The 15,034-nt window shown below is 43.9% G+C and overlaps 10 non-coding genes across 10 annotated transcripts; all 10 read left to right on the forward strand.

Annotated features, from left to right (window-relative positions):
- Positions 1-236: 236 nt before the first annotated feature.
- LOC141221017 (U2 spliceosomal RNA) lies at positions 237-427 on the forward strand. The gene has a single exon (XR_012289111.1). It is a non-coding gene; the product is annotated as a U2 spliceosomal RNA (small nuclear RNA).
- A 1,114-nt stretch (positions 428-1,541) lies between these two features.
- LOC141221084 (U2 spliceosomal RNA) lies at positions 1,542-1,732 on the forward strand. The gene has a single exon (XR_012289161.1). It is a non-coding gene; the product is annotated as a U2 spliceosomal RNA (small nuclear RNA).
- Positions 1,733-2,847: 1,115 nt separating this feature from the next.
- On the forward strand, positions 2,848-3,038 carry LOC141221085 (U2 spliceosomal RNA). Its single transcript, XR_012289162.1, has one exon. It is a non-coding gene; the product is annotated as a U2 spliceosomal RNA (small nuclear RNA).
- Positions 3,039-5,450: 2,412 nt separating this feature from the next.
- Positions 5,451-5,637, forward strand: LOC141221030 (U2 spliceosomal RNA). Its single transcript, XR_012289124.1, has one exon. It is a non-coding gene; the product is annotated as a U2 spliceosomal RNA (small nuclear RNA).
- A 1,115-nt stretch (positions 5,638-6,752) lies between these two features.
- Positions 6,753-6,943, forward strand: LOC141221086 (U2 spliceosomal RNA). The gene has a single exon (XR_012289163.1). It is a non-coding gene; the product is annotated as a U2 spliceosomal RNA (small nuclear RNA).
- Positions 6,944-8,055: 1,112 nt separating this feature from the next.
- LOC141221087 (U2 spliceosomal RNA) lies at positions 8,056-8,246 on the forward strand. Its single transcript, XR_012289164.1, has one exon. It is a non-coding gene; the product is annotated as a U2 spliceosomal RNA (small nuclear RNA).
- A 2,412-nt stretch (positions 8,247-10,658) lies between these two features.
- LOC141221031 (U2 spliceosomal RNA) lies at positions 10,659-10,845 on the forward strand. The gene has a single exon (XR_012289125.1). It is a non-coding gene; the product is annotated as a U2 spliceosomal RNA (small nuclear RNA).
- A 1,115-nt stretch (positions 10,846-11,960) lies between these two features.
- Positions 11,961-12,151, forward strand: LOC141221088 (U2 spliceosomal RNA). The gene has a single exon (XR_012289165.1). It is a non-coding gene; the product is annotated as a U2 spliceosomal RNA (small nuclear RNA).
- Positions 12,152-13,263: 1,112 nt separating this feature from the next.
- Positions 13,264-13,454, forward strand: LOC141221089 (U2 spliceosomal RNA). Its single transcript, XR_012289166.1, has one exon. It is a non-coding gene; the product is annotated as a U2 spliceosomal RNA (small nuclear RNA).
- Positions 13,455-14,563: 1,109 nt separating this feature from the next.
- On the forward strand, positions 14,564-14,754 carry LOC141221090 (U2 spliceosomal RNA). The gene has a single exon (XR_012289167.1). It is a non-coding gene; the product is annotated as a U2 spliceosomal RNA (small nuclear RNA).
- The last annotated feature ends 280 nt before the right edge of the window (positions 14,755-15,034 follow it).

Below are 15,034 nucleotides of genomic sequence, written 5' to 3' on the forward strand. Positions count from 1 at the left end.
CCAACGGTGTTGAGGCGGGTGGGAACAGCAGGGGGTGAAGGTGCTGTGTTTAAAGAGGTGGAGTTATGCAGATCTAAAACGCGTGGATTGCAGCAGCAGCAAGCCGAAAAGTGCAGGCATGTAAGGGATCTAGAGGTTGACAACATGTCTTCTTAACGGGAGTCCAGGAGCTCATCTCCACAAATGGACTTTTCAGGATCCTTGGGTGGCTCCGTAGTTTGAAACCAATTCTGGTTATCGCTTCTCGGCCTTTTGGCTAAGATCAAGTGTAGTATCTGTTCTTATTAGTTTAATATCTGATACGTCCCCTATCTGGGGACCATATATTAAATGGATTTTTAGAACAGGGAGATGGAAAAAGAGCTTGCTCTGTCCACTCCACGCATTGACCTGGTATTGCAGTATCTCCAGGACCGGTGCACCCCTTCTTTAATGCAGTTTCTAAAATCAGAAAGAATTGAATTCAATGTTTTTTGTTCATTTTGCTTGTTTGTCGGATTTTGGGATGGACTCTTTGGCTTTGCTTTTCTTCTCCTCATTGGATTTTTCATGTTCAAAGTTGCAGAAGCCAGATTACAAGCTCATTTTGGTTCAACTTCAGCAACTGTGCATTGCATTGCCATGTAATGTGATGCAATGCTATCTTTCTAGCTCTCCCTTTTTACTTCCTTTTGGATAAACAGACATATTAGGCAAGCATTTTGGAGCTTTCACCTAAATAACTACAGGTGGTGAGATAAGCTGCACAATATAATTGACCTTTCAGTATATTGTTGCACACACACCATCTATTTAGCAAATGCCCTTGTTATCAACAGCAGCCTTTTAAACTCACCTGAGCTAACAGGTATGTGCGCTGGTTACTCTGCTGCGCTTAAAATTTCTTTTTTGGTTTGCTACAATGCCTTTTCTGAAACGTTGTCTCCTTCTGCTGGAACACTGACTTCTTTCATTTAATGCCTGCAGACTATAAAAGAGAACCCAACCCAAAAAGTTTGGTTGATTAGTCTGTGGCATTCTGTTAAACTGTTGCTTATGGCGGTCTCTGTGAGCTTCTCAGCGACATTCAGCCAGCCAGGTATCCTGCCTGCAGTAGATGGAATGTGGCAATGGAACGCTGGCTGCGCGTGTCATAATAGGCTCTGAGCCTTTATATACCTGTGCACAGCAGCAGCCACCTTCAGTCTGCTGCTGGACAGCCAGCAGCAGCAGCAGCAGGAGAGGTATGTAATCAGGAGCCCTCCTGCTAAGGGTAGACAGCTGCTCGTTCCACCCCACCCCCGCCTTAATTGGTTCTCCTCCCTTCCAACGGTGTTGAGGCGGGTGGGAACAGCAGGGGGTGAAGGTGCTGTGTTTAAAGAGGTGGAGTTATGCAGATCTAAAACGCGTGGATTGCAGCAGCAGCAAGCCGAAAAGTGCAGGCATGTAAGGGATCTAGAGGTTGACAACATGTCTTCTTAACGGGAGTCCAGGAGCTCATCTCCACAAATGGACTTTTCAGGATCCTTGGGTGGCTCCGTAGTTTGAAACCAATTCTGGTTATCGCTTCTCGGCCTTTTGGCTAAGATCAAGTGTAGTATCTGTTCTTATCAGTTTAATATCTGATACGTCCCCTATCTGGGGACCATATATTAAATGGATTTTTAGAACAGGGAGATGGAAAAAGAGCTTGCTCTGTCCACTCCACGCATTGACCTGGTATTGCAGTATCTCCAGGACCGGTGCACCCCTTCTTTAATGCAGTTTCTAAAATCAGAAAGAATTGAATTCAATGTTTTTTGTTCATTTTGCTTGTTTGTCGGATTTTGGGATGGACTCTTTGGCTTTGCTTTTCTTCTCCTCATTGGATTTTTCATGTTCAAAGTTGCAGAAGCCAGATTACAAGCTCATTTTGGTTCAACTTCAGCAACTGTGCATTGCATTGCCATGTAATGTGATGCAATGCTATCTTTCTAGCTCTCCCTTTTTACTTCCTTTTGGATAAACAGACATATTAGGCAAGCATTTTGGAGCTTTCACCTAAATAACTACAGGTGGTGAGATAAGCTGCACAATATAATTGACCTTTCAGTATATTGTTGCACACACACCATCTATTTAGCAAATGCCCTTGTTATCAACAGCAGCCTTTTAAACTCACCTGAGCTAACAGGTATGTGCGCTGGTTACTCTGCTGCGCTTAAAATTTCTTTTTTGGTTTGCTACAATGCCTTTTCTGAAACGTTGTCTCCTTCTGCTGGAACACTGACTTCTTTCATTTAATGCCTGCAGACTATAAAAGAGAACCCAACCCAAAAAGTTTGGTTGATTAGTCTGTGGCATTCTGTTAAACTGTTGCTTATGGCGGTCTCTGTGAGCTTCTCAGCGACATTCAGCCAGCCAGGTATCCTGCCTGCAGTAGATGGAATGTGGCAATGGAACGCTGGCTGCGCGTGTCATAATAGGCTCTGAGCCTTTATATACCTGTGCACAGCAGCAGCCACCTTCAGTCTGCTGCTGGACAGCCAGCAGCAGCAGCAGCAGGAGAGGTATGTAATCAGGAGCCCTCCTGCTAAGGGTAGACAGCTGCTCGTTCCACCCCACCCCCCGCCTTAATTGGTTCTCCTCCCTTCCAACGGTGTTGAGGCGGGTGGGAACAGCAGGGGGTGAAGGTGCTGTGTTTAAAGAGGTGGAGTTATGCAGATCTAAAACGCGTGGATTGCAGCAGCAGCAAGCCGAAAAGTGCAGGCATGTAAGGGATCTAGAGGTTGACAACATGTCTTCTTAACGGGAGTCCAGGAGCTCATCTCCACAAATGGACTTTTCAGGATCCTTGGGTGGCTCCGTAGTTTGAAACCAATTCTGGTTATCGCTTCTCGGCCTTTTGGCTAAGATCAAGTGTAGTATCTGTTCTTATCAGTTTAATATCTGATACGTCCCCTATCTGGGGACCATATATTAAATGGATTTTTAGAACAGGGAGATGGAAAAAGAGCTTGCTCTGTCCACTCCACGCATTGACCTGGTATTGCAGTATCTCCAGGACCGGTGCACCCCTTCTTTAATGCAGTTTCTAAAATCAGAAAGAATTGAATTCAATGTTTTTTGTTCATTTTGCTTGTTTGTCGGATTTTGGGATGGACTCTTTGGCTTTGCTTTTCTTCTCCTCATTGGATTTTTCATGTTCAAAGTTGCAGAAGCCAGATTACAAGCTCATTTTGGTTCAACTTCAGCAACTGTGCATTGCATTGCCATGTAATGTGATGCAATGCTATCTTTCTAGCTCTCCCTTTTTACTTCCTTTTGGATAAACAGACATATTAGGCAAGCATTTTGGAGCTTTCACCTAAATAACTACAGGTGGTGAGATAAGCTGCACAATATAATTGACCTTTCAGTATATTGTTGCACACACACCATCTATTTAGCAAATGCCCTTGTTATCAACAGCAGCCTTTTAAACTCACCTGAGCTAACAGGTATGTGCGCTGGTTACTCTGCTGCGCTTAAAATTTCTTTTTTGGTTTGCTACAATGCCTTTTCTGAAACGTTGTCTCCTTCTGCTGGAACACTGACTTCTTTCATTTAATGCCTGCAGACTATAAAAGAGAACCCAACCCAAAAAGTTTGGTTGATTAGTCTGTGGCATTCTGTTAAACTGTTGCTTATGGCGGTCTCTGTGAGCTTCTCAGCGACATTCAGCCAGCCAGGTATCCTGCCTGCAGTAGATGGAATGTGGCAATGGAACGCTGGCTGCGCGTGTCATAATAGGCTCTGAGCCTTTATATACCTGTGCACAGCAGCAGCCACCTTCAGTCTGCTGCTGGACAGCCAGCAGCAGCAGCAGCAGGAGAGGTATGTAATCAGGAGCCCTCCTGCTAAGGGTAGACAGCTGCTCGTTCCACCCCACCCCCCGCCTTAATTGGTTCTCCTCCCTTCCAACGGTGTTGAGGCGGGTGGGAACAGCAGGGGGTGAAGGTGCTGTGTTTAAAGAGGTGGAGTTATGCAGATCTAAAACGCGTGGATTGCAGCAGCAGCAAGCCGAAAAGTGCAGGCATGTAAGGGATCTAGAGGTTGACAATATGTCTTCTTAACGGGAGTCCAGGAGCTCATCTCCACAAATGGACTTTTCAGGATCCTTGGGTGGCTCCGTAGTTTGAAACCAATTCTGGTTATCGCTTCTCGGCCTTTTGGCTAAGATCAGGTGCAGTGATCTACCAGTTGCTGCCTTGGCCTTGGCTAGGAGGTGCCCAGGGTACCCGGCTCCTTGGCCTGGGGGGATCGCTTTGTCTAACGGCAGGGCTTCACCCTCCTGCTGCTATTGGGGAGTCGGATTAGTCCCTGGGCAACGAGAGGCGATCATCGTGTCACCACACATAGCTGTGGGGGGCAGTTCTTTTGGAGGAAGAAGATGGAGTTGACGAGGAAGAGGAACTGTTTACGGTTCTATGTGAAGACGGAGTTAGAGGATTTTTCGTTGGAGGAGAATCAGATCTTGGATATTCTGTTCAAGTATGGGACGATCATTGAAGAGGACATTTTTTGTATGCAAGAAATCAAGTTTAAAAAGGTATTTGACGTAACACTGAAGTCTGAAGAAAAGTGTATTTGTCTTCTCAAGAATTGGGAAGGAAAAGAAATTGGAGTTAATGCTCTTTTTGCTGGAAGGCCGAAAAAGGTGGTTATCTGTATGGATGACCCCTTTGTAGAGATGGAGGAAGTGATGGAGTTTTTGAAGCCATGGAGTATTTTGGTAAAATTCCAGAAGGACTACTTAAATAAAGTGGGAGTCTGGAATGGGAAGAGAAGTTTCCTAGTTTGGGAAAATGGACAAAATGAACTAAGTTTAGGAAGGATTGTTATAAATGGTAAATGTGGATTCAGTTATGTGGAAAATGGTAAAAGAAGAATTGATAATGGGAAACCTGGATTTTGTTATGAGGAAGGTGGGAAAAAAGAGGAGAAAGGGAAAAAGATATTTGAAGAATCGTTTGAAGATTGTAAAGAGAAAGAAGACAAAGATATACAAGTAGTTGAAAATAAGAAGGAGTTTGTGGGAGAGAAGCAGGAATTCTCAGGAGTTGGGGACTCTATGTTTTGCAGACTGGAGAGAGTACCTAGAAGTAAAGACGTTAAGGAAAAAAGGAAGGTGGATGATAAGGGAAAAGAGAAAGTAATGCAGGATTGTGTTGATACCAGTGCTGAAGCTGAAGAAGATGAAAAGATTTTGCTGCAAGGTTTTGACTGGAAATTGTTGGACATGTCATGGAGGAAGAAGAAACGTGGAAGAAGAAAAATGTTGAGTTGATGTTTTTGTTGGAAGTTTTTTGTTGTTGATGTAAGGATATGTTATGTTATGTTTTATTTATTAATTATCATTAAATTTTCTTAAAAAAAACAAAAAGTTGAATTCGGATGATGAAGGCGTAGGCGACATTTTTTTGGTTATCCATGCAAATGGAATTTAATTTATGTCGCGTCTTCTGACGCATTCAATTAAAAAAATCTGTTCTTATCAGTTTAATATCTGATACGTCCCCTATCTGGGGACCATATATTAAATGGATTTTTAGAACAGGGAGATGGAAAAAGAGCTTGCTCTGTCCACTCCACGCATTGACCTGGTATTGCAGTATCTCCAGGACCGGTGCACCCCTTCTTTAATGCAGTTTCTAAAATCAGAAAGAATTGAATTCAATGTTTTTTGTTCATTTTGCTTGTTTGTCGGATTTTGGGATGGACTCTTTGGCTTTGCTTTTCTTCTCCTCATTGGATTTTTCATGTTCAAAGTTGCAGAAGCCAGATTACAAGCTCATTTTGGTTCAACTTCAGCAACTGTGCATTGCATTGCCATGTAATGTGATGCAATGCTATCTTTCTAGCTCTCCCTTTTTACTTCCTTTTGGATAAACAGACATATTAGGCAAGCATTTTGGAGCTTTCACCTAAATAACTACAGGTGGTGAGATAAGCTGCACAATATAATTGACCTTTCAGTATATTGTTGCACACACACCATCTATTTAGCAAATGCCCTTGTTATCAACAGCAGCCTTTTAAACTCACCTGAGCTAACAGGTATGTGCGCTGGTTACTCTGCTGCGCTTAAAATTTCTTTTTTGGTTTGCTACAATGCCTTTTCTGAAACGTTGTCTCCTTCTGCTGGAACACTGACTTCTTTCATTTAATGCCTGCAGACTATAAAAGAGAACCCAACCCAAAAAGTTTGGTTGATTAGTCTGTGGCATTCTGTTAAACTGTTGCTTATGGCGGTCTCTGTGAGCTTCTCAGCGACATTCAGCCAGTCAGGTATCCTGCCTGCAGTAGATGGAATGTGGCAATGGAACGCTGGCTGCGCGTGTCATAATAGGCTCTGAGCCTTTATATACCTGTGCACAGCAGCAGCCACCTTCAGTCTGCTGCTGGACAGCCAGCAGCAGCAGCAGCAGGAGAGGTATGTAATCAGGAGCCCTCCTGCTAAGGGTAGACAGCTGCTCGTTCCACCCCACCCCCCGCCTTAATTGGTTCTCCTCCCTTCCAACGGTGTTGAGGCGGGTGGGAACAGCAGGGGGTGAAGGTGCTGTGTTTAAAGAGGTGGAGTTATGCAGATCTAAAACGCGTGGATTGCAGCAGCAGCAAGCCGAAAAGTGCAGGCATGTAAGGGATCTAGAGGTTGACAACATGTCTTCTTAACGGGAGTCCAGGAGCTCATCTCCACAAATGGACTTTTCAGGATCCTTGGGTGGCTCCGTAGTTTGAAACCAATTCTGGTTATCGCTTCTCGGCCTTTTGGCTAAGATCAAGTGTAGTATCTGTTCTTATCAGTTTAATATCTGATACGTCCCCTATCTGGGGACCATATATTAAATGGATTTTTAGAACAGGGAGATGGAAAAAGAGCTTGCTCTGTCCACTCCACGCATTGACCTGGTATTGCAGTATCTCCAGGACCGGTGCACCCCTTCTTTAATGCAGTTTCTAAAATCAGAAAGAATTGAATTCAATGTTTTTTGTTCATTTTGCTTGTTTGTCGGATTTTGGGATGGACTCTTTGGCTTTGCTTTTCTTCTCCTCATTGGATTTTTCATGTTCAAAGTTGCAGAAGCCAGATTACAAGCTCATTTTGGTTCAACTTCAGCAACTGTGCATTGCATTGCCATGTAATGTGATGCAATGCTATCTTTCTAGCTCTCCCTTTTTACTTCCTTTTGGATAAACAGACATATTAGGCAAGCATTTTGGAGCTTTCACCTAAATAACTACAGGTGGTGAGATAAGCTGCACAATATAATTGACCTTTCAGTATATTGTTGCACACACACCATCTATTTAGCAAATGCCCTTGTTATCAACAGCAGCCTTTTAAACTCACCTGAGCTAACAGGTATGTGCGCTGGTTACTCTGCTGCGCTTAAAATTTCTTTTTTGGTTTGCTACAATGCCTTTTCTGAAACGTCTCCTTCTGCTGGAACACTGACTTCTTTCATTTAATGCCTGCAGACTATAAAAGAGAACCCAACCCAAAAAGTTTGGTTGATTAGTCTGTGGCATTCTGTTAAACTGTTGCTTATGGCGGTCTCTGTGAGCTTCTCAGCGACATTCAGCCAGCCAGGTATCCTGCCTGCAGTAGATGGAATGTGGCAATGGAACGCTGGCTGCGCGTGTCATAATAGGCTCTGAGCCTTTATATACCTGTGCACAGCAGCCGGCACCTTCAGTCTGCTGCTGGACAGCCAGCAGCAGCAGCAGCAGGAGAGGTATGTAATCAGGAGCCCTCCTGCTAAGGGTAGACAGCTGCTCGTTCCACCCCACCCCCCGCCTTAATTGGTTCTCCTCCCTTCCAACGGTGTTGAGGCGGGTGGGAACAGCAGGGGGTGAAGGTGCTGTGTTTAAAGAGGTGGAGTTATGCAGATCTAAAACGCGTGGATTGCAGCAGCAGCAAGCCGAAAAGTGCAGGCATGTAAGGGATCTAGAGGTTGACAACATGTCTTCTTAACGGGAGTCCAGGAGCTCATCTCCACAAATGGACTTTTCAGGATCCTTGGGTGGCTCCGTAGTTTGAAACCAATTCTGGTTATCGCTTCTCGGCCTTTTGGCTAAGATCAAGTGTAGTATCTGTTCTTATCAGTTTAATATCTGATACGTCCCCTATCTGGGGACCATATATTAAATGGATTTTTAGAACAGGGAGATGGAAAAAGAGCTTGCTCTGTCCACTCCACGCATTGACCTGGTATTGCAGTATCTCCAGGACCGGTGCACCCCTTCTTTAATGCAGTTTCTAAAATCAGAAAGAATTGAATTCAATGTTTTTTGTTCATTTTGCTTGTTTGTCGGATTTTGGGATGGACTCTTTGGCTTTGCTTTTCTTCTCCTCATTGGATTTTTCATGTTCAAAGTTGCAGAAGCCAGATTACAAGCTCATTTTGGTTCAACTTCAGCAACTGTGCATTGCATTGCCATGTAATGTGATGCAATGCTATCTTTCTAGCTCTCCCTTTTTACTTCCTTTTGGATAAACAGACATATTAGGCAAGCATTTTGGAGCTTTCACCTAAATAACTACAGGTGGTGAGATAAGCTGCACAATATAATTGACCTTTCAGTATATTGTTGCACACACACCATCTATTTAGCAAATGCCCTTGTTATCAACAGCAGCCTTTTAAACTCACCTGAGCTAACAGGTATGTGCGCTGGTTACTCTGCTGCGCTTAAAATTTCTTTTTTGGTTTGCTACAATGCCTTTTCTGAAACGTTGTCTCCTTCTGCTGGAACACTGACTTCTTTCATTTAATGCCTGCAGACTATAAAAGAGAACCCAACCCAAAAAGTTTGGTTGATTAGTCTGTGGCATTCTGTTAAACTGTTGCTTATGGCGGTCTCTGTGAGCTTCTCAGCGACATTCAGCCAGCCAGGTATCCTGCCTGCAGTAGATGGAATGTGGCAATGGAACGCTGGCTGCGCGTGTCATAATAGGCTCTGAGCCTTTATATACCTGTGCACAGCAGCAGCCACCTTCAGTCTGCTGCTGGACAGCCAGCAGCAGCAGCAGCAGGAGAGGTATGTAATCAGGAGCCCTCCTGCTAAGGGTAGACAGCTGCTCGTTCCACCCCACCCCCCGCCTTAATTGGTTCTCCTCCCTTCCAACGGTGTTGAGGCGGGTGGGAACAGCAGGGGGTGAAGGTGCTGTGTTTAAAGAGGTGGAGTTATGCAGATCTAAAACGCGTGGATTGCAGCAGCAGCAAGCCGAAAAGTGCAGGCATGTAAGGGATCTAGAGGTTGACAATATGTCTTCTTAACGGGAGTCCAGGAGCTCATCTCCACAAATGGACTTTTCAGGATCCTTGGGTGGCTCCGTAGTTTGAAACCAATTCTGGTTATCGCTTCTCGGCCTTTTGGCTAAGATCAGGTGCAGTGATCTACCAGTTGCTGCCTTGGCCTTGGCTAGGAGGTGCCCAGGGTACCCGGCTCCTTGGCCTGGGGGGATCGCTTTGTCTAACGGCAGGGCTTCACCCTCCTGCTGCTATTGGGGAGTCGGATTAGTCCCTGGGCAACGAGAGGCGATCATCGTGTCACCACACATAGCTGTGGGGGGCAGTTCTTTTGGAGGAAGAAGATGGAGTTGACGAGGAAGAGGAACTGTTTACGGTTCTATGTGAAGACGGAGTTAGAGGATTTTTCGTTGGAGGAGAATCAGATCTTGGATATTCTGTTCAAGTATGGGACGATCATTGAAGAGGACATTTTTTGTATGCAAGAAATCAAGTTTAAAAAGGTATTTGACGTAACACTGAAGTCTGAAGAAAAGTGTATTTGTCTTCTCAAGAATTGGGAAGGAAAAGAAATTGGAGTTAATGCTCTTTTTGCTGGAAGGCCGAAAAAGGTGGTTATCTGTATGGATGACCCCTTTGTAGAGATGGAGGAAGTGATGGAGTTTTTGAAGCCATGGAGTATTTTGGTAAAATTCCAGAAGGACTACTTAAATAAAGTGGGAGTCTGGAATGGGAAGAGAAGTTTCCTAGTTTGGGAAAATGGACAAAATGAACTAAGTTTAGGAAGGATTGTTATAAATGGTAAATGTGGATTCAGTTATGTGGAAAATGGTAAAAGAAGAATTGATAATGGGAAACCTGGATTTTGTTATGAGGAAGGTGGGAAAAAAGAGGAGAAAGGGAAAAAGATATTTGAAGAATCGTTTGAAGATTGTAAAGAGAAAGAAGACAAAGATATACAAGTAGTTGAAAATAAGAAGGAGTTTGTGGGAGAGAAGCAGGAATTCTCAGGAGTTGGGGACTCTATGTTTTGCAGACTGGAGAGAGTACCTAGAAGTAAAGACGTTAAGGAAAAAAGGAAGGTGGATGATAAGGGAAAAGAGAAAGTAATGCAGGATTGTGTTGATACCAGTGCTGAAGCTGAAGAAGATGAAAAGATTTTGCTGCAAGGTTTTGACTGGAAATTGTTGGACATGTCATGGAGGAAGAAGAAACGTGGAAGAAGAAAAATGTTGAGTTGATGTTTTTGTTGGAAGTTTTTTGTTGTTGATGTAAGGATATGTTATGTTATGTTTTATTTATTAATTATCATTAAATTTTCTTAAAAAAAACAAAAAGTTGAATTCGGATGATGAAGGCGTAGGCGACATTTTTTTGGTTATCCATGCAAATGGAATTTAATTTATGTCGCGTCTTCTGACGCATTCAATTAAAAAAATCTGTTCTTATCAGTTTAATATCTGATACGTCCCCTATCTGGGGACCATATATTAAATGGATTTTTAGAACAGGGAGATGGAAAAAGAGCTTGCTCTGTCCACTCCACGCATTGACCTGGTATTGCAGTATCTCCAGGACCGGTGCACCCCTTCTTTAATGCAGTTTCTAAAATCAGAAAGAATTGAATTCAATGTTTTTTGTTCATTTTGCTTGTTTGTCGGATTTTGGGATGGACTCTTTGGCTTTGCTTTTCTTCTCCTCATTGGATTTTTCATGTTCAAAGTTGCAGAAGCCAGATTACAAGCTCATTTTGGTTCAACTTCAGCAACTGTGCATTGCATTGCCATGTAATGTGATGCAATGCTATCTTTCTAGCTCTCCCTTTTTACTTCCTTTTGGATAAACAGACATATTAGGCAAGCATTTTGGAGCTTTCACCTAAATAACTACAGGTGGTGAGATAAGCTGCACAATATAATTGACCTTTCAGTATATTGTTGCACACACACCATCTATTTAGCAAATGCCCTTGTTATCAACAGCAGCCTTTTAAACTCACCTGAGCTAACAGGTATGTGCGCTGGTTACTCTGCTGCGCTTAAAATTTCTTTTTTGGTTTGCTACAATGCCTTTTCTGAAACGTTGTCTCCTTCTGCTGGAACACTGACTTCTTTCATTTAATGCCTGCAGACTATAAAAGAGAACCCAACCCAAAAAGTTTGGTTGATTAGTCTGTGGCATTCTGTTAAACTGTTGCTTATGGCGGTCTCTGTGAGCTTCTCAGCGACATTCAGCCAGTCAGGTATCCTGCCTGCAGTAGATGGAATGTGGCAATGGAACGCTGGCTGCGCGTGTCATAATAGGCTCTGAGCCTTTATATACCTGTGCACAGCAGCAGCCACCTTCAGTCTGCTGCTGGACAGCCAGCAGCAGCAGCAGCAGGAGAGGTATGTAATCAGGAGCCCTCCTGCTAAGGGTAGACAGCTGCTCGTTCCACCCCACCCCCCGCCTTAATTGGTTCTCCTCCCTTCCAACGGTGTTGAGGCGGGTGGGAACAGCAGGGGGTGAAGGTGCTGTGTTTAAAGAGGTGGAGTTATGCAGATCTAAAACGCGTGGATTGCAGCAGCAGCAAGCCAAAAAGTGCAGGCATGTAAGGGATCTAGAGGTTGACAACATGTCTTCTTAACGGGAGTCCAGGAGCTCATCTCCACAAATGGACTTTTCAGGATCCTTGGGTGGCTCCGTAGTTTGAAACCAATTCTGGTTATCGCTTCTCGGCCTTTTGGCTAAGATCAAGTGTAGTATCTGTTCTTATCAGTTTAATATCTGATACGTCCCCTATCTGGGGACCATATATTAAATGGATTTTTAGAACAGGGAGATGGAAAAAGAGCTTGCTCTGTCCACTCCACGCATTGACCTGGTATTGCAGTATCTCCAGGACCGGTGCACCCCTTCTTTAATGCAGTTTCTAAAATCAGAAAGAATTGAATTCAATGTTTTTTGTTCATTTTGCTTGTTTGTCGGATTTTGGGATGGACTCTTTGGCTTTGCTTTTCTTCTCCTCATTGGATTTTTCATGTTCAAAGTTGCAGAAGCCAGATTACAAGCTCATTTTGGTTCAACTTCAGCAACTGTGCATTGCATTGCCATGTAATGTGATGCAATGCTATCTTTCTAGCTCTCCCTTTTTACTTCCTTTTGGATAAACAGACATATTAGGCAAGCATTTTGGAGCTTTCACCTAAATAACTACAGGTGGTGAGATAAGCTGCACAATATAATTGACCTTTCAGTATATTGTTGCACACACACCATCTATTTAGCAAATGCCCTTGTTATCAACAGCAGCCTTTTAAACTCACCTGAGCTAACAGGTATGTGCGCTGGTTACTCTGCTGCGCTTAAAATTTCTTTTTTGGTTTGCTACAATGCCTTTTCTGAAACGTCTCCTTCTGCTGGAACACTGACTTCTTTCATTTAATGCCTGCAGACTATAAAAGAGAACCCAACCCAAAAAGTTTGGTTGATTAGTCTGTGGCATTCTGTTAAACTGTTGCTTATGGCGGTCTCTGTGAGCTTCTCAGCGACATTCAGCCAGCCAGGTATCCTGCCTGCAGTAGATGGAATGTGGCAATGGAACGCTGGCTGCGCGTGTCATAATAGGCTCTGAGCCTTTATATACCTGTGCACAGCAGCCGGCACCTTCAGTCTGCTGCTGGACAGCCAGCAGCAGCAGCAGCAGGAGAGGTATGTAATCAGGAGCCCTCCTGCTAAGGGTAGACAGCTGCTCGTTCCACCCCACCCCCCGCCTTAATTGGTTCTCCTCCCTTCCAACGGTGTTGAGGCGGGTGGGAACAGCAGGGGGTGAAGGTGCTGTGTTTAAAGAGGTGGAGTTATGCAGATCTAAAACGCGTGGATTGCAGCAGCAGCAAGCCGAAAAGTGCAGGCATGTAAGGGATCTAGAGGTTGACAACATGTCTTCTTAACGGGAGTCCAGGAGCTCATCTCCACAAATGGACTTTTCAGGATCCTTGGGTGGCTCCGTAGTTTGAAACCAATTCTGGTTATCGCTTCTCGGCCTTTTGGCTAAGATCAAGTGTAGTATCTGTTCTTATCAGTTTAATATCTGATACGTCCCCTATCTGGGGACCATATATTAAATGGATTTTTAGAACAGGGAGATGGAAAAAGAGCTTGCTCTGTCCACTCCACGCATTGACCTGGTATTGCAGTATCTCCAGGACCGGTGCACCCCTTCTTTAATGCAGTTTCTAAAATCAGAAAGAATTGAATTCAATGTTTTTTGTTCATTTTGCTTGTTTGTCGGATTTTGGGATGGACTCTTTGGCTTTGCTTTTCTTCTCCTCATTGGATTTTTCATGTTCAAAGTTGCAGAAGCCAGATTACAAGCTCATTTTGGTTCAACTTCAGCAACTGTGCATTGCATTGCCATGTAATGTGATGCAATGCTATCTTTCTAGCTCTCCCTTTTTACTTCCTTTTGGATAAACAGACATATTAGGCAAGCATTTTGGAGCTTTCACCTAAATAACTACAGGTGGTGAGATAAGCTGCACAATATAATTGACCTTTCAGTATATTGTTGCACACACACCATCTATTTAGCAAATGCCCTTGTTATCAACAGCAGCCTTTTAAACTCACCTGAGCTAACAGGTATGTGCGCTGGTTACTCTGCTGCGCTTAAAATTTCTTTTTTGGTTTGCTACAATGCCTTTTCTGAAACGTTGTCTCCTTCTGCTGGAACACTGACTTCTTTCATTTAATGCCTGCAGACTATAAAAGAGAACCCAACCCAAAAAGTTTGGTTGATTAGTCTGTGGCATTCTGTTAAACTGTTGCTTATGGCGGTCTCTGTGAGCTTCTCAGCGACATTCAGCCAGCCAGGTATCCTGCCTGCAGTAGATGGAATGTGGCAATGGAACGCTGGCTGCGCGTGTCATAATAGGCTCTGAGCCTTTATATACCTGTGCACAGCAGCAGCCACCTTCAGTCTGCTGCTGGACAGCCAGCAGCAGCAGGAGAGGTATGTAATCAGGAGCCCTCCTGCTAAGGGTAGACAGCTGCTCGTTCCACCCCACCCCCCGCCTTAATTGGTTCTCCTCCCTTCCAACGGTGTTGAGGCGGGTGGGAACAGCAGGGGGTGAAGGTGCTGTGTTTAAAGAGGTGGAGTTATGCAGATCTAAAACGCGTGGATTGCAGCAGCAGCAAGCCGAAAAGTGCAGGCATGTAAGGGATCTAGAGGTTGACAACATGTCTTCTTAACGGGAGTCCAGGAGCTCATCTCCACAAATGGACTTTTCAGGATCCTTGGGTGGCTCCGTAGTTTGAAACCAATTCTGATTATCGCTTCTCGGCCTTTTGGCTAAGATCAAGTGTAGTATCTGTTCTTATCAGTTTAATATCTGATACGTCCCCTATCTGGGGACCATATATTAAATGGATTTTTAGAACAGGGAGATGGAAAAAGAGCTTGCTCTGTCCACTCCACGCATTGACCTGGTATTGCAGTATCTCCAGGACCGGTGCACCCCTTCTTTAATGCAGTTTCTAAAATCAGAAAGAATTGAAATCAATGTTTTTTGTTCATTTTGCTTGTTTGTCGGATTTTGGGATGGACTCTTTGGCTTTGCTTTTCTTCTCCTCATTGGATTTTTCATGTTCAAAGTTGCAGAAGCCAGATTACAAGCTCATTTTGGTTCAACTTCAGCAACTGTGCATTGCATTGCCATGTAATGTGATGCAATGCTATCTTTCTAGCTCTCCCTTTTTACTTCCTTTTGGATAAACAGACATATTAGGCAAGCATTTTGGAG

This window comes from Phyllobates terribilis, unplaced genomic scaffold (genome assembly GCF_046119375.1).
Source record: "Phyllobates terribilis strain yellow unplaced genomic scaffold, ASM4611937v1 Scaffold_311__1_contigs__length_2239622, whole genome shotgun sequence".
NCBI lineage: Eukaryota > Metazoa > Chordata > Amphibia > Anura > Dendrobatidae > Phyllobates > Phyllobates terribilis.